The sequence below is a fragment of the Narcine bancroftii genome, chromosome 9, assembly GCF_036971445.1.
Source record: "Narcine bancroftii isolate sNarBan1 chromosome 9, sNarBan1.hap1, whole genome shotgun sequence".
Taxonomy (NCBI): domain Eukaryota; kingdom Metazoa; phylum Chordata; class Chondrichthyes; order Torpediniformes; family Narcinidae; genus Narcine; species Narcine bancroftii.
In genome coordinates, this window is record NC_091477.1 from 80,182,615 (window position 1) to 80,201,354 (window position 18,740).

The window sequence follows — 18,740 nt, forward strand, 5'->3', positions numbered from 1 at the left end:
GACTTTTCAATACAGAGAGAATTAAAAAAACAATGAAGTACAAAAGTAAGAGTCCTTAAATGAGTCCCTGATTGAGTTTGTTGTTGAGGAGTCTGATGGTGGAGGGGGAGCAGCTAATCCTAAACCTGGTGGAGCGGGTCTTGTGGCACTGATACGTCTTTCTTGTTGGCAGCAGCAAGAATAGTCCGTGTGCTGGGTGGTGTGGATCCTTGATGTTTGCTGCTGCTTTCCAACAGCAGTGTTTAGATGTCCATGATACTGGGGAGAGATTTGCCTGTGATGTTCTAGACTGTGTCCACTACCTTTTGCAGGGCTTTATGCTCAAGGGTATTGCTGTCCCCTTACCAGGCTGTGTTGCAACTGGTCAGCACACTTTCTACCACACATCTTTAGAAATTTTCCAGGGTTTCTGGTGTCATACCAAACCTCTGAAAATTCCTGAGGAAGTGAAGGCTTTTGTCACGATGCCTTTAGTGTGTTATGTCCAGGAAAGATCTTCTGAGATAGTGACTCCCAAGAACTTAAATTTGCTCACCCTCTCCACCTCTCATTCCCCAATGATCACTGCATCGTACACCTCTGGTTTTCCCATCCTGAAGTCAACAATCAGCTCCTTAGTTTTGGTGACGTTGAGTGCGAGGTTGTTGCTGGTGCACCATTCAGCCAAGTTTTCAATCTCCCTCCTGTATGCTGACCCATCATCTTTTTTCATACAACCCGCTACCGTCGACAAATTTGTAGATGGTGTTAGTGTCGTACCAAGCCACATAGTCATCATGTGAAGAGAGAAAACTAGGGGCTAAGAACACAGCCCTGTCTTGCTCTGGTACTGATGGATACCAATTTTTTTTTATGTTATCACACCCAGAGAATTATACTCTGACTTTAAAGACTTTAAACAGGTTAGGTAAGTCGCCAAGACCTGATGAGATTTACCCAAGGCTACTGTGGGAACAGAGGGAGGAGATTGATGAGCATCATCACTGGGGACAGGAGAAGGACTGGAAGATTGGAGGTTTACAAAAGTTGTTCACCTGTTCAAGAAAGGGAGATAATCCATGAAATTATCTTCCAGTGAGTCTTCCTTCAGTGGTCAGCATGCTGTTGAAGAAGACCCTATGAGATAGCATATACAAGCACTTAGAGAGGCATAATCTGATTAAGGATAGTCAGGGAAGGTCATGCCTCATGAGCCTGATTGAATTTTTTGAGGATATAACAATGAACAATGATGAAGGTAGAGAAGTGGATGCAGTAAATATAGATTTCATTAAGGGATTTGATAAAGTTCTCCATGGAGAGTTCATTCAGAGAGTAAGGAGGATAGAATCCAATGAGGTCTTGCTTTGTGGATAGAGCTTTTAAACACAATTGTTTAATGATTGCACAAAATATTTGGTGAGGAGGAAGTGTTATTAAGGTAATGCAATTATTTTTGTTTATTTATCAACTTATTTTTTCCATCTTAAATGAAGTCACAAAAATTCATAGCTTGTAGTAGAATACAGATTTGTGGGGCAATATAAAATACATTTTTAAAAATAGTACTGAACAATAGGTTAAAATTTCAGCATTTATTGCCTTACAAGGTACAGTGTGAAGGCTTTGAGTTATTGTGCATCTGGCTTCAACATGAACCTTTTTTTTGTTAGTGTAGCAGTTAGTGCAATGCACCAGTGACTCAAGTTCGCATCCGCCGCTATCTATATGTTCTCCCTGTGTTCCCTCCAGGTGGTCTGGTTTCCTTCCATTCTTCAAATTGTACAGGGGGTAGTAGATGAATTAGGTGCATTGGGGCAACATGGGCTCGTGGACTAGAAGGGCCTCTTATCCTGCTGCATGTCTAAATTAAATTTTAAAATTAAAGATGCTGCCTTCATTCAGTCTGCTACCAAAATGAGCTTACATGGCTTTAATGCCTTTTATACGTTGACAACACTATACAATAGGGGCAATAACATTAAATGGTCACTGCTAAATATATTGCAACCTTAGTTCCATGCTAAAAGTTTTTCAGCATTTGAATATATCATGCAAGCATATTATTAATAATATAGGCTTACTGATATATAATAGCGTGGAGATACATGCAGTTAAAAAGATTCTCAGTGATATGAAAGGCTTTCAGAAAAGCAGGAATCTTATTTCTTACAGAAGCAGAAAGCAATAATTTAGCTGCATATTTTCCCCTCCCCTCACACAAAGGACAAGGCCTAAGAACACTGACTGGAATTCCACACAGGCAGCATTGCTACTTGACTGAGGCTCTAAGATCCATCATTTCAGATGGATTCATAGATCCATCAAGGGTCCTGGTCCTCAAGGAAACCAGATGAGAGAATTACGTGTGAAGGATTTACCTTTAAGCACCCACAGTCCATCTGCCATAATCGTAACATTAATCAAAGTGAATAAGTCAATCAGTGTGTGCAAAAATAGAATTCACATGCAGGGTGAATGACATGATACTGATGTCAGTGCAGAAGATTTAGTTAGTTGATTTGAAGCTTGCTTGCATTTAAGAAGTTCCCTTTTCTGTAAAGCGAGACATTGGAAGTGATTTATGCTGTGTAAATATTTTCACCATCTACTTTGCTCACAGGGAATGGAAGTCATCTTCATGTTTTCTGATTCCTTTGGAATAGCTTGTCAATCAACTCTTTAACCTGTCCATTGTTTGGATTTGAGCAGATCCATTTTCCCTTCCTTGTGATAAATCTAAAAATGCTCAGAAAAGAATTAGATTTATAAATGTCTACTCCATCTGATTTGACCTCTTATTATGGACACAGAAAGCTACTATTTGGAGAACGGCTAGGTCTAGGTACTTACATCACAACATTTTTATTGCAACCTTTACCCTTCATCTGATTTTCTAATCCTTGATATTCTTCAAAATGAGCACACAGTTTCTGTATCGATAACAACAGTTCTGCAGTATTGTGGAAGGGGCTGAAAAAAAAATAGAATATGAAGTGCTGTAAGTCTTTGTTGTTGCCCTGTCAAAGCAAAAATGTTATTTCAATAAGACTGTTGGACGTGCAGAGGCAGGACGTGCAGAGGCAGGCTTAGCCATAAGTGATTTGTTTTATACCTAACAGTTCTCTACACATTCTAGCTATCTGAAGATTAGTAACTGGGTCAATTTAATACTAAATATCCTTCACAAAAGTAATTCTACTAAGTGACTGCTACTTTAATTGGTACTTATGTAAATATGTAAGGAGCTTTAATTCAATGAAGTTGTGCTATTGGATCATATTTCTAATCACAACTTGAATTATGCTCATTGTTAAAGAACAGCTTTTGTAGAAGATGGAGGTAAAAGATGATTTAAATTGATCTATTTTGTCATTTAGACATACAATGCAGTAAACAGGACCCTCTGGCCCACAAGCCCATGCTTTGCAAATCTCCCAATTAACCTACAACCCATGTAAGTTTTGAAGGGTGGAGAACATGGAATAAACCCACGCAGACATGGGGAGAACTCCTTACAGACAGTGATGGATTCGAACCCAGGTCTCTGGTGCATGTATTCATGTATTGATCTCCACATTATGGCCGCATCTGTATACGACCACCAACAGCGCTCTCTCTCTCTCTCTCTCTCTCTCTCTCAATACTGGTATACCTAGTCTCCGCTGTTGTTAGTACTATTGAGGCAAAAGCTATTGGTTTTCCTTCTTGTACTAATGCTGCACCAAGGCCTCTGTTAGATGTATCTGCTTGCAGAGTGAGGGCTTTTTCTCTATCATAGTATCACAACTCCACTTCTCTGCATATTATTTCTTTGAGCTCGTCAAAACTTCTCTAATGTGGTGATAACCACTGAAATTCCACATCTTCCTCCTGCAACTCTCTGATGTTTGCTGTGTGGTCTGACATATGTGGTGTGAAGGAACTCATGTATTGGACCAACCCAAGGAAACTTCTGAGTTCTTTTTTGTCCTTTGGGTGCTCCATCTTGGCAATGGCTTTAACCTTCTCTGAGCTTGGCTTTACCCCATCAGGAGTGTACACCATTCTGAAGAATTGCAATTCCTTCTCTTTTATAATGCATTATATTTAATTCCAGCTGTGTCTGCATTAAATTTAATTCCAGTTCCTCTTGTTCTCTCCATGGCCTCATGTAGATGAAGATCATGAGCTTTTCCATCTCTGCTAAAAACCTGGACGTCATCCACGATGCCAACAGCACTTTTACACTCTCTGAAGGTCTCATTAATCTTCTGCTGGAACATGTCCTGGCTCACTTTTTGGCCAAAAGGTAGTTGCAGGAACTTGTAATGACCAAATGGAGTATTGAACATTGGTAATAGTGTTGATCCCTCATCTCGTTTCACATTTCAGTATCCATTCTTAGAATCTAGCTTGCTAAAGATTTTGGATCCTGTTAGTTCTGCTGTGATATCTTCTAGAGTTGATGTTGGGTAGTGACCCCTTTTTATTGCTTGGTTTAAGTCTTTATGGTCCAAACATATTCTCAAACGGCCATTTGTTTTTTCTTTGATCACTATGGAATTTACCCAGTCAGTCGGCTCAGTCACTTTGACTCTGACTTTCTGCTTTCCATGTCCTTTAGTTCTTACTCCAACTTCTTCTTATGTTCTACTGGTACTTTCCTTGGAGCATGGATGACTGGTTTGCAGTTTGGATCTATGGTGATGTAATATTCAAAGTCTCCAAAGCATCCAACTGAGTAATCAAAGCATTCCGGGTACATGCTCATGAGCTCAGCCTTGTTTGCGACTGGAGGTCGGTTCTCCAATGGAGTGTCTCTGTTGATCCTTTTGGATATCTTCCTCATCTGGATCTCATAATCGACAATAGTCAATTATAACTCCCGGCAGCTATCCAGGCCTAGAATTGCTGGTACATCTGCATCTACCACGTAGAATGTATAGAGGATGTTCTTTCCCTTATGGCAACCATTGATCTTAGCTCTCTCTAGTTGCTTGATCATGGGTCCACCATAGGCCGTTAATGTGACATTTGCTGTTTCCAATGCATTGTCTTTTAGTTACCCTTTTATTATACTCTCTGGGAACATCTGGAGGTAGAGTCTGAATGGAAGGACATTGCTTTATGATCCAGTATCCAGCTTCACCTTTAGGATAAATATCGTAGGCATGTTCTGGATTGTCCTCTGTATTTGGATCCTTGTGTGCAACTCACTTCCTTCTTTCATCTCACCTGACATCTAGTGAAGGTGTATAATTTCTAAGTCTAGTATCTGGGTGTCAGAGTCCTCATTGTTGTTTCCTTTTATGTGGAGGATCTTCTCCTTGTCTTTTCTCTTCACTGGTATTACTGTTTCCTTCATACCAGATGTACATCTTTGCCCAGTGGTTTGCTTTACCACAGGCTCTACATTCAGAACTGTATGCGGGGCATTTGTTTCAGTCACCAAAGGGGTGTTGTCTGCCGCACTTCCTGCAGGTCTTGGGAGTTTGCACTTTTCTGATTGTGTTCTTTTGGCATTAACTTTTCCTTCTCTTTGCTGTGGGTGGGTCTGCATAGATAGGGATTTTGTTTGCATCCTCATAGCTTCGAAGGCTCTGGCTGTGTCTATAGCTCCGGCAAGCTTCAGGCTATCCTTCCCTATAAGAGACTTTTGCATTTCAGGATGGGCACTCCTCCATATTAGTTGATCAACTAATCTTCCCTCTATATCCTTAAATCTGCATTTTGCAGCAACAATTTTTAGTCAAGTGAAGACGTTATCAACAATTTCATCAGTCTCTTGCATTAAACCTTGAAATTCATTGTGTTTAATTCTATGATTAGACCTGAGTTCAAGATGAGAAGTGAACTGCAAATATCTGCTCTGGATCATTTTTCTCCACCTCTGTAAACTCCCAGCTACTAAATAAATCAAAGCCTCGCTCCCCTGTCCAGAGAAGTATATAACTGACCTTCACCTCTGCTGTTGCAATTTTAAAATAGCTTTTGAATGGTAAATTGCACATCTGCTGAAACTTTTTAAATGATTCAACAATGTCTTCAGCCTCCCTGTCCATCACTGGGTGAACTGCTGTTGCTCCAGCCATTTTTTTCCAGTAATGTTTTTTTTAATCTTCTTCCCCTTCATCTTTCAGTGACTTACAATCAATTGTATGGCTTAATTCTTGTTCTCTTACACCGCTGCCGCCATGTTATGTCTCTGTGATACTTGGGAGGCTTCTTAAATAATTTAGAGATGCAAGATTCAAATAACAGATGCCCTCCACCATCTCACAGACACACACCATTCCTATACATACACCTCACAGTGGTGACTACAGTTACTACAGTGAGAATGGTGTACTCTTATGCAGATACAAAATAGTTCACATTGTCCTGACTATATAACAATGGTGCAAAAACAGCTTCTTCCTCTCAGCCATCAGATCTCTGATGCACTTTCTCTTCCTTTGCACAATTTTTCAAAAATGTAATTTATAGCATTATTTGAATCTGTACTGCTGCCGTAAAGCAACAAATTTCGTGACATGTTCGTGACAATTCTGATTCTGAACTACTGGGAAAGCTAGAACTGTAAGTTTGTTTATCTGTTCAGTGGAGACTAATTGGAATTTCACATACTTTCAAATAAAACTCCATCCAGACAGGCAATAATTGCAACTGTGTAATAAATATCTACAACATAATTTCACTTACTTCCTGAACTCTTCTTCTTTGGCTTGGCTTCGCGGACGAAGATTTATGGAGGGGGTAAAAGTCCACGTCAGCTGCAGGCTCGTTTGTGGCTGACAAGTCCGATGCGGGACAGGCAGACACGGTTGCAGCGGCTGCAGGGGAAAATTGGTTGGTTGGGGTTGGGTGTTGGGTTTTTCCTCCTTTGCCTTTTGTCAGTGAGGTGGGCTCTGCGGTCTTCTTCAAAGGAGGTTGCTGCCCGCCAAACTGTGAGGCGCCAAGTTGCACGGTTTCAGGCGTTATCAGCCCACTGGCGGTGGTCAATGTGGCAGGCACCAAGAGATTTCTTTAGGCAGTCCTTGTACCTTTTCTTTGGTGCACCTCTGTCACGGTGGCCAGTGGGGAGCTCGCCATATAACACGATCTTGGGAAGGCGATGGTCCTCCATTCTGGAGACGTGACCCATCCAGCGCAGCTGGATCTTCAGCAGCGTGGACTCGATGCTGTCGACCTCTGCCATCTCGAGTACTTCGACGTTAGGGATGAAAGCGCTCCAATGGATGTTGAGGATGGAGCGGAGACAACGCTGGTGGAAGTGTTCTAGGAGCCGTAGGTGGTGCCGGTAGAGGACCCATGATTCGGAACCGAACAGGAGTGTGGGTATGACAACGGCTCTGTATACGCTTATCTTTGTGAGGTTTTTCAGTTGGTTGTTTTTCCAGACTCTTTTGTGTAGTCTTCCAAAGGCGCTATTTGCCTTGGCGAGTCTGTTGTCTATCTCATTGTCGATCCTTGCATCTGATGAAATGGTGCAGCCGAGATAGGTAAACTGGTTGACCGTTTTGAGTTTTGTGTGCCCGATGGAGATGTGGGGGGGCTGGTAGTCATGGTGGGGAGCTGGCTGATGGAGGACCTCAGTTTTCTTCAGGCTGACTTCCAGGCCAAACATTTTGGCAGTTTCTGCAAAGCAGGACGTCAAGCGCTGAAGAGCTGGCTCTGAATGGGCAACTAAAGCGGCATCGTCTGCAAAGAGTAGTTCACGGACAAGTTTCTCTTGTCCTGAACTAGTCAAGGTGATAACACCAATATAGATCAGTACCACCAGAGCTAGCTTCATTCTCACAAAGTCTTTCCACACTGGCAATGCCAATGTTTAAATGCAAAATGTACTTCATTTGCAGCCCATATACTGTATACCACACAATCAGCTTCCTTTCTGAGGTGGGTTCCTTGAAATGCCTGCAGAAGCTCTTTAAAGATAACCAAATCTGATCACTGTCTTTGCTTCTATTTTTAACTCTGCCTTATGTTGAACAACAGACAGAAATTAAGCCATACAGAAGTGAAGAATAAGATGCTTAGCAACAACAAAACTCTATTCTGAGGAGACACCAGGTTTAAGGTAATAAGTCTCAGTCTTTAGACATACAATTAATGGATGTCATATATGTTAATCATATGAGTGTGGCAGCACACCATTAGGCAGGCGAACCGACCCTGCAGATCATGCCCGCGGTGGGGCAGGTGGCCAAATTGGCACCAGGCTCAGAAGCCCGCGCTCTGTGGCCCACGTGACGCCCTGGTGACGTCAGAGACCCTGGCGTGGTTCTCAGCCAGGTCCGGGCTGGAACATAAGACCACCCAGGCAGACCTCAATTAACGAGCTTTTGCTCACTGAACTCAACCCATCTGGTTGTGAGATCATTCAGTAAGTAGAGTAGCCGCCGCTAAATGAGCAAAATATAACATGAATTTTACTTTAGCTTTAGGGTAAATCCTGCCAAGATTAGTTAAATCCAATTTTTTAATGGCAGCATTTAACTCAAAAATGGTCCTAAAACTTCCACTATCCACTTGCATCTTTTGAAAGGTCTCTGTTCAAAAACATTCATTCTGTTTCTCTTAACACAGACGCTGCAGGCCAGCTGAATAGTTCCAACATTTTTTATTGTAATTTATAAGCAATTCATACACAAAAATCACCAGGAGAAAGAAGGTGACCTCAGAACTAGGAGCAGGAATACGCATCCTATCATCATTTCACAATACACAAACTATTCCACCTCAGACTGCAAGAAACTGCAGAGGGTTGTGAACACAGCTCAGGCTATTAATACACCTCCCTCCCCTCCATCTATACATCTATAAGCCTTGGACAATCAGACAGCATATTAAAATACTCATCCTGGTCACACTCTCTTCACCATCCCTCCCATTGTGCAAAACACATGACTGTATGAAATCATGCTCCACCAGATTCAAGAACAATTTGTTTCATACCATTATCAGACTTCTGAACGACCTTCACAATGGTAAAGCCTTGGCTCTGTACCAACTGATCATTCTCTGCAATTCTACAATTCCATACTCTGTCTTACTTGTTGTGCTATGCATGGAATAACTAGATGGACGGCTTACAAAACAAAGTGCCTCACTGCATCTTGGTGCATGTGGCAATAAACTTGAACTTGCATCTTGCATTAATCTCAGAAGCACGATACCTTTGTGACAAGCATCCTTTATCTGCAAATCTGAAGTGTTAATGGTATGACCCACTCAAGAAACCTCAAGGGAGATAAACTGAAGGGTATTTAGAAACAGAATCTGCAAAGCTTGAGATCTACTCACTGAGACTCAACTTATTCATTTACACTTGACTCATGGAAATCACAGATATCAACTTCAAACAGCCATCAATTAATTTAATCAAGAAATACATCAATAGTCTCTTTGTCTCATTTAAAATTGAAGACAAATCTATAAAGTAGCCCATTTGATGTTTCAGTCTATTCAGTCTAACTTTGTTGGTTGCTATCAGCACTCAGCTTACAATTGAAGTTGAGCGAAATCGGCCATGTTAATTTGAATGTCTACATTCAGCATGACTTGTACTGAAGGAACAAAAAGAACTTTAATGGAAAAAGATATTTTGTTCAAAGAAAAGTCACTAAATCAATTATTCACAATGTACTTACCAATGCCAGTGGCTCTTAGATTTTATACTGCTCCATGTTGCTGTGAAACCTTACCACAGTGTTAGTGGTCAGCACTCTGTTAGTGCTGTTGGCTGTAGGAAAGTTGACCCGATTCTTGTCGTTAAGATGTCTTCTCAAAGTGTCCATGATGAATTTGTGAGGGGCTAGATGCAGAGTGCAAAGTGCAAACTTCTACCTCTAGTCTGGGTGCCAGAGGGAGGAAACACCTGAGATGTAGCAGATGGAGGAAGGATCCTTGCATCCTGAGAGGACACAGGGATATCACTTCTCACTCTGATGCTGGATTTTCCTGGCACCAGGTGGATAACAATGTGCGCATCTAGTGTTGCTTTGGTTGTGTAGCTGTCATTTTAAGTCATACAGCGTGCTCAATGTACACACACTGACCAAATATATCCCACCACCATCATCATAACATCCAGAAACCTGCCAAGCCCAGTAAATGGACCATGGAACATAGCCTTCTGCTCCTTAATAGTTCCACCAATGTACGACAGGTCAGTTAGCTGCTGGTCCTGAGAATCAGCCTACTGCTCCTTCAGGGAGTAGAGCTCTGTAAGGGTGGGACTGGGTATCAATAATGTTTACTTGGCTTTACCATTGTCTAACACATCACAATCAAGGCAGAAAAGATTCATCTGTCTCCGTATCATGTCAAAAGGAATTTGAAGTGGGCTTCTCCGAATTGCTGAAGTATCAGCTACTTGTCTAAGTGCTAATGACTTTGAGAAATTCAACTTTTAACATTTGCTATTCCAGAAAAGGAGTTATGACTAAAATATGTTGGTGTGGTGGCCCGCAATTGTGGAGATCGGGCCGGCACATCGCGCGGCAGCAGATGCAGACAGAGATCGCTAAAGCGACTCTCAGGACAACAAACCGGTGGGGGTAGAAGCTGGGGCAGCATCAGACCAACAGCCTTAAAATTGCCTTGGTCAAGCTGCCCAGCTAACTCAGCAGAAACAGGCTGGGGAAGAAGGGCATTCATATGCATGGATGTTCCCGCCCGCTATTGTTATTCATACGGCTGACTCAGTCAATCAGCAAAAAACGGCGGGAACTTGAACGGTATAAAATTAGCCTTTCCAGCCCTAATAAAGGAGTGAGCTTAACCTGCCACTCTGTGCGTGTGTGTGTGTTTCTTTGTAGCAGTCGGCTACACTGGAAGACATGTTGATGTAGGAAAAGTAAGGCACACTCATAGCTAAACCGTCCCGCTTCTGAAAATCAGAGAAACCGTGACGATGAAGATTACTTACTTCCTGACGTGTCAATGAAAGAGGATAGTGTCCCATTTGGGAGAAACAGATACCATCTTAGGAAGTCCACCATAGAAGGGGAGGAACGCACCACCTACTCTGTAAAAGAATTTATAAAATAAAACTATGATTGGCCTGGGGACTGTAAAACAATTTGGGTCAAAGTAATTCCAACATAGATCAATTACACTTTGCAAAAATTATTTTTCAAAAGGTTGCTTCCTAAAAATAAATTGGGGATTATGAAAGACAATTTCAAACTGAACACAAAGATAATTTCAGATTTGCTGTATCAGGTAGGAAGTTGGAGAAACATTAAATGATTTTTTCTATTGAAGTTAGCATGTTTAATCGCATCATGATGCTGACACATTGCATTCATTCAACTGGCCTAAAAATGTTTTCCCACTGATTTTCATTTGTGGTCAGCATCTGATCCCTCTCCTCTCAATAGTTGGCCAGCAATGATGGATTCCAGTTGCCCTGATCCCATTTTTCCATGGTTGCAATGTCCTGGTGAAACCTTTCACCATGTTCGTCACTAACTGCCCCAAGATCAGCAGGGATGAAGGCGAAATGCGAGTGCAGAAAATGAGTTTTCAATTACATGTTGCACTTTATCATTTTGTCTTCTTGAAGTGGACTTCAAATATGACAGGAAATCACAAAAGTGGGTTATATCTAAAAGATAGTGCATGATAGGAACATTTTAAGGTGATTTGGTCATCAGCTGCCCAAAATACATAAAATACACCCAAAAGTGTTCAAGAAGCAAAATCTTCATCATCCAGTGTTTATTTTAGATGCTTATTTTTCCTCTATGTCAAAGGAATTTTGTAAAACACATGACAAATGTAACATGGTTTTCAAACAATAGTTGGGAACAATTGTGTTAATCATGGAATTTATTTGAGTGTGACATATTAGATATGCATTCTGTTTAAAATAAAATCAGAATAAGAATTGAAAATCTAAAAAACTGTGATTGCTGGAGATCTAAAAGTAGAGCGTGCTCTAAGTACCCAACAGTTCCAGCAACATCTGTGGGGAGAGAAACAGATCTAAGGAGTCTTCATCAGAACTAAATATATTTTTTCTCAGCTTTCCAGTTCTGATGAAGGGTCATTGACCAGAAACATTACAGTTTCTATCTTTCTAACATTTTATGTTCACATTTCAATAATAGAATTACATAATTGTGACCTGTCACTATTGATGATTGCCACCATCAGTCAAATGATTGAGGAGATATATGACAGCCGTGAAAACAAATTAACTTTGTAATGAGATGTTAGTGTCAGAAACACAAGTGAAAGGAAGCTTCACTATCGTTAGACTAGTCTCTGGTCACAGTTTACAAAGGTACCGGACACCTGAAATAAAAACAGAAAATGCTAAAAATATGCAGTCGGTCTGGTAGCATCCATGAAAAGGAACACTGAATCAATAAGCAGCTTGGTAAGTTTACCCACTTCCTAGGAGGGTTGGCAGAGGGCAAGGGCTAATGGCTCAAGTCAATAACCTTACATCAGAATGGGGAATAGATGGAGATAAGCATGCTTTCAGGTACAGAGAAATAAAGGAAAATAACAGAGTTTAAATGACAAATTAAATTATGGTGTGAGGTGACAAAAGAATAGGATTCAGATTGGAGATGATATTGTACGGTAGAACCAGCTGCAAGGATTTGATGCTTTATGGGCCTTTGATTCAATGCTATGTTTACAATAACTATACGGTTATGTAATCTAAACTCCTTCCAGTGCATCGAGGGTGGACACGGATGGGTCCTCCTTATTCAAGCAAATCCTCATTCTTCAGTATTTGTTAAGAATAAAACCATGAAATGCTTTGAGAGCTGCTTTGTGTCATATTTAAATATAGTTAAATTGAATTTCCTTTGGGCTTGCTTAATATTAAATGATGTATTTAATCACCAATTAGAGGGGAATTTACAAAGCATTTACAGTGGAGAATGGAAGACTGTGATGCATGAAAGGGCATTATTTGTGTGTGGTGAGCCAGCTCTAAGTGTCCATGTAAGGCTTAGCCATGGAACTGCACACTGCTCGAATAACCTGATTCAGAAGAGATGTGAAAGGCAGAGGTGTCAAAGGTAAAGATGAGAGGAGAAGTTGGTCAGGTACCAGTAGCTTTGGCCTTCTTCAAAATTAAAGTGAATGGTGCAAAGATGTCTATGCTTCTGTTCTCCTGAATTCATGCCCATTTAAACACATTCCTTAGTTTTGCTCATTTTTCTGCAGTGAACAGAGCAAAAGTAATGGAAAATTCACAAGGTTTACGGGACCTATCTAAACAGCGATGCCTCTAGTCATCCACGTTGCTCTGTCAGGTGAAAGCAGTCAAATGGAATCTCTCAGGGAAGAACATGCTATGCCATTTTTCACAGCTAAATCAAGGAAATAACTGAAGGTGGATTATATTGACAGTCTAAATCACATCTGAGGGCTACTCACAAGATCATACAACATAGAAACATACAGCACAGTAATAACCTACTCTAACAACTCCCTAGAATTTCCCTCCTGCATAATCCTCCATTTTTCTCAGTCCACATACCTATCTAATAGCCTCTCAAAAGATCTTAATGTACCTGCCTCTACCACCATATGCCACGCACCCACCACTCTGTGAAAAACCTCTCTTATATTCCCCCTGAACTTGTTACCAAGCACCTTAAAATGATTACCCTTGGTGTTAACCATTTCAGCCCTGGGAAAAAGCCTCTGGCCAATCATTACCTCTCATCATCTTATGCACTTCTATCAGGTCCCCCCTTCATCATCCATTGCTCCAAGGAGAAAATACCAAGTTCACTCATCCATGCAATCCAATCCAGGCAGCATCTTTCTAAACCTCCTCTGCACCCTCTCTACTGTACTTTCATCCTTCTTGGAGTGAGGTAATCAGAGCTGAACATAATTTGCCACGTGGGGGGCTAAGGTTTTATTCTATTTAAGCTCTATTTCAACCATGCATTATCAAATATTGATTCACTTTAGTGATGCTTATGTATTTAATAACAAAATAGTTTATATCTGATTGTATCCATACACCATCGTTAATAATGGTTTTCTTATTTAAAATGCAATAAATGACTGGATGCTTGAGAGTGTGATGTGTTTGAAATATGTTTTGAAATCCGTAACAACCTGTGAACAATAGGAGTTTTTTTGACTGAACAACCTTACACCCTTGATTTTAAAATAGTTACTGCTTTACAAATGCAAGATTACCACATTATTGCATTAAAGCTTGTGCTACCTTTTTCCTTTCAGAGAAAATCAAATGTCGGCTAGGTGTGGAGTAACAATCCAGCCTTGATGATGGACATTGATAGCCCCTGACTGGAGTATTATCCTTGTTATTCTTAAGTGCTCCCTCCAGCTGGTATTCAACATGGAATGCTGATCTATTAAGTAATAGGGTGTGCAAGATAATGATCCCTAGTAGATCTCCTTTACTTGATGCACAAGATTTCAGGAGGTTTGAAATTAGTGTTGAGGTGATTCCAACCCAGCTGGGCTTCACTGTGATGCCTCTGGTGTGTTTGCATGACAGTAAGAAGGAACTGTACTAGAGGAGGTATGAAGTTAGTGTCTGGGCATTAATATCCATATCAGATTGTCACGTGACTTGCCTGAGGATCAATATTGTTAACATCTTTAATATCGACATGCAGATCAATATTTGTATTAGTTGGTTAATATTATTGATATCAATGTTCTACTTTTTGATTAATCTTCGTTTTGATTGTATGATGATTGAAAATTCTCAAAATAAAATATTTTTTAAAAAGTTTTCCTCTATACAAATTCCATTTACCAGCACTGGCTCTACAGTCATCTCTTCCTTGGCAATTCAAGAATTATCTGTAAAATATTATGAGTCCAGAAACCCCCAAAACCCAGCAGCAATAAATATGCATCATGACAAAGGGTTACTTAAATAAAAGTTGTTTTTAATTATCTTTGAACTTGAAAATAGAATCAAAGTTTAACTTATCTCTATTGACTCACTTAACCTACTTAACCCTCGTCTAACGCTAAGCGCAAGTGTATGTAATGTGTGTGTAAGTTCCGCAAAGTTCTTTGGTTCACTGTCTGATCTCACTGGTTTCAAGCAATTCTTGTACTGTGGACAGAAGTTACCTTCTCTAACAAACCTTTCCCAATTTATCTCCCAAACACCTCTATATACTCTGTCACAATACTTGTTTAAAAATATGACAGGCTCTACCTCCTCCACTCCCACCGTCAGTGAATTCCAGAAACACTTTCAGGTGAAAACATTTGAGATCCCCTCAAAACCTCCTGCCCTTTAATTGAAACATGCCCTCTGGTTTGGGACACTTCTAACAGAAGGACAATTTTCTCACAATCTATCCTATTTATGTCTCTCATAATTTTTGAACCTCAGTAGGTCCCCACTCAGCCTCCTTCATTCCAAGGAAAACAAACTCCGTCTATCCAGTCTGTCCTTATGACTGTCACTTATCAGATCTGTCATTTATCAGATCAGCCATGATCTTATTGAATGGACAAGTAGGCTCAATGGGTCGAAAGGCCTTACTTCATGTCACCATGATTAGTAAGTACACACCTGACACAACTGAAATGCTTCACTGCTGCAACACCTTGGGGAATTTTCTGTGCATGCTCTCCAGTGTAATCACATTCTTGCTGTTAAGAACAGGTGCTCCAATTTACAATGGGGTTATGTAAGTCAAAAAAATTACAGGTATACCTTGTATAACTCTGACAATGCTGTATCAGTCTCCACACTGATCACACTGCCCAGCTCTCCCCCCACAACGCTGTATTAGTCCCCACATTGATCCCACTGTGATGCTCTCACCCCACAGTCCTTTATCACTCCCAACATTGATCCAACTGCCCAGCTCTCCCCCCACAGCGCTGTATCAGACCCACACTGATCCTACTGCCCAGCTCTCCCCCCACAGTGGTGTATCAGTCCCCACAGTCCTTTATCACTCCCAACGTTGATCCAACTGCCCAGCTCTCCCCGCATAGCGTTGTATCAGTCCCCACACTGATCCCATTGCCTCACTCACTCACGACAGTCCTTTATCACTCCCAACATTGATGCAACTGCCCAGCTTAATTTAGGACTGAAGGTTGGAGGTTGAGTACAAAGACAAATAGCTTGTTTGAGCAAATATTCAAATTTTCCTTCTTTAGATTTCCACATTAAGAAGATGGTGTCAAGAAATAAGAGTCTAGAATTGAGATTTTTTTTTCATTTCAATCTCGTCATTCTGACTAAAAAATGCAGGAGATATTTATAACCCCAGTTAGGCTCAAATAGGTCAAATATTATCTGGTGTTTTGATGCAGGGACATTCCAGTTCTGAATGTTTTAAACATTACATTATGCCTTCACACACCATGGGAACTTTGGCTGAAAGTTTTTTTTTTGTAAATAAGAACCAAAGTAATTGCATTCTGGGGATTTTTTTTTCCTGAGTCAATTATCTTGCAGTTAAATAGCACTCATTCTGGGCATCATGAACTGAGTGTATTAGATCTTTTTTTTTTAACCAAAGTTTCCAAAAGTAATTAACTTATTACAATGCATTGTGCTTGTGTTGGTTTCAGCATTATGTTTTTGAGATTGCTGTGAGCTATGATGTTGTTTCATGAAACAGCTGTCTATTCTATTGCAGAAGTTTATACTTGGCAGGGTTTTTAATTAATTTCACTTGTAGATTGCATGGGTAAATTTGAAGGGTTTTATGTAATTGTTTTCGATTATTAGGTGATATTATTTTTCTGATAGAGTTGTCTTTTAAGTTTTGTTTTATATTGATGAAAAGTATGGTTTAATTTCAATGCATAAGATTTGTGTGAAGTTTGAGTTTACGTCTGTTGTGAAGATGCATTTGAAATGATGCCAGTACTTTAGACATTTGGTGTTAATTCCACTCGGAGTGGTAGTATTTCCTCTGTTAATTCTCACCCTCTCACACATGCCGGTGATGCAACATTTCACATTGCTCTGTGTAGAATATCAAGGGTAGGGTATTTTGTATTATAAAATGTATCGCTATATTCTTTAAATGATTCAGCTGTATCTTTTTATTAACACAAGAGCAGTAGCATTCAAAGCTCTTTTATGCTGCCCTGCTATTGGTATGTGGATTTAAATCAGGATTGGTGGGTTCACAGAGAAGCGAGTCCAGTCATAGGCTGACAAGCCAAGTATTATCTTTATTGTACACATGGGGAAATCGTAATGGGGAAGACACAAAACAACATAATACTAAAGCTACATTGGCATTCACATTGAATACAGACATTTCTGATACCAGTAGTCGCCTATTCTCTCTCTCTTTTTTTACACACATGCAATAATATTTGATAACTAAGACTCTTACAACAGGGACTTCAACATACACAATCCCAATTCCTTGCACCAATGAGGTGCAGCTCAATGCTAAGTATTCCCACACAATACTATGGTTGCGCTGTAAGTGTAGTGCACACCTTACCAATGACTCCTCCAGCGATGTCCACAGTTTGCGACCTGGCATAGAGCAGCATTCGTAATCAGGACCAAGAAGCAAAGAGTCTGGTCGGTTACACGAGGTGAGCTTCCAAAGTGCAGTAAGCTGGGGCCTCTTTAAATCGGTAAGTGATTTATCAAGGCCAGTGGTCAGGTGTGCATAAATGAGTGGGCAAAGTCCAACCTTGATTGGCAGGTGATGCGACTTCGGACTAGATTCCAGATGGACAAATCACAGGACACTCCACAATTCACACTATACTCCATCCCTTGGAAATCACACCACTCGCCAATAATCTATAAAGATGATCAACTACATTATGTACAATGGTTAGCTGAAAAAGAAAATAAATCTTCAACTGACAGGTTACAATCAATACTAAATGATGCGTACATAAACTACGCAAATCAAAATATACAATAAATATAGTAGTAACACAAGTGCCTTTATAATGAGGGACAAGGCTCATCAGCAGGGGAAGGTGATGTTTCTGGAAATGACAACGCTTTACCAGCTCTCTCCCCAATCAAACAGGGTTGTTATACTCCCGATGAAGCAGAGAGCTGTGGGAGCTGCTCCCCAGTGTGAGAGTGGAGGAAGTCTAGCATGTATGTGCACCTTTGCCACCTACATCAGCACCAATGCCACTCCATCTGCCAGCAGCAGTGGAATACCATCCTCCCAGTGCCATTAGCCCTTCTTTGACCAGCACCTCCCGTGCATTGGCCATTCATCCTGGCACTCCGCCGTCATTGTGAGACACACAATCCAGTTGTCAGCCACCGAGCGGTCCCATGGGGAAGCAGGGGTCAACCCAGCAGCATGCCAGTACTTCCCCAGTTTCTGAGTTACTGTCTGGCTACAGGATGACGCTCCTGGTCACTTCCTCTCTCTGCATGAACTGGTATCTACCAAAATAGGTGAAACATATTGCTTGCGCTGGCTCTCTTAATGGACTCACAGGGAGAGTCAGGACTGTATATTAAGAGTATTTCAAAAAAAGGTTTCTGAAGCACTCACCCCATGTGGAATTATTAGGCATGGTGTTATGGGAGAGTGGAGGAATGCCATCATTACCAAAAAGGTTTACATTGTACAAGGGTTTATATAAGATGCTCCTGCTGCTGCCATTGGCTGGTGGTAATGGGTGGAAGTCAGTCAGAAGCACTGATGAGAGCGCAGCAGTCTGTAGTGGTGTTGCCGCGAGCATCTCGATGCTGTGTCCTTCCGTTGTGCTATGCTTGTGGGCTATTAATCCATGGCAGAGTGTGGGGCTGTGAATGTATCCCTGGGGCAGCA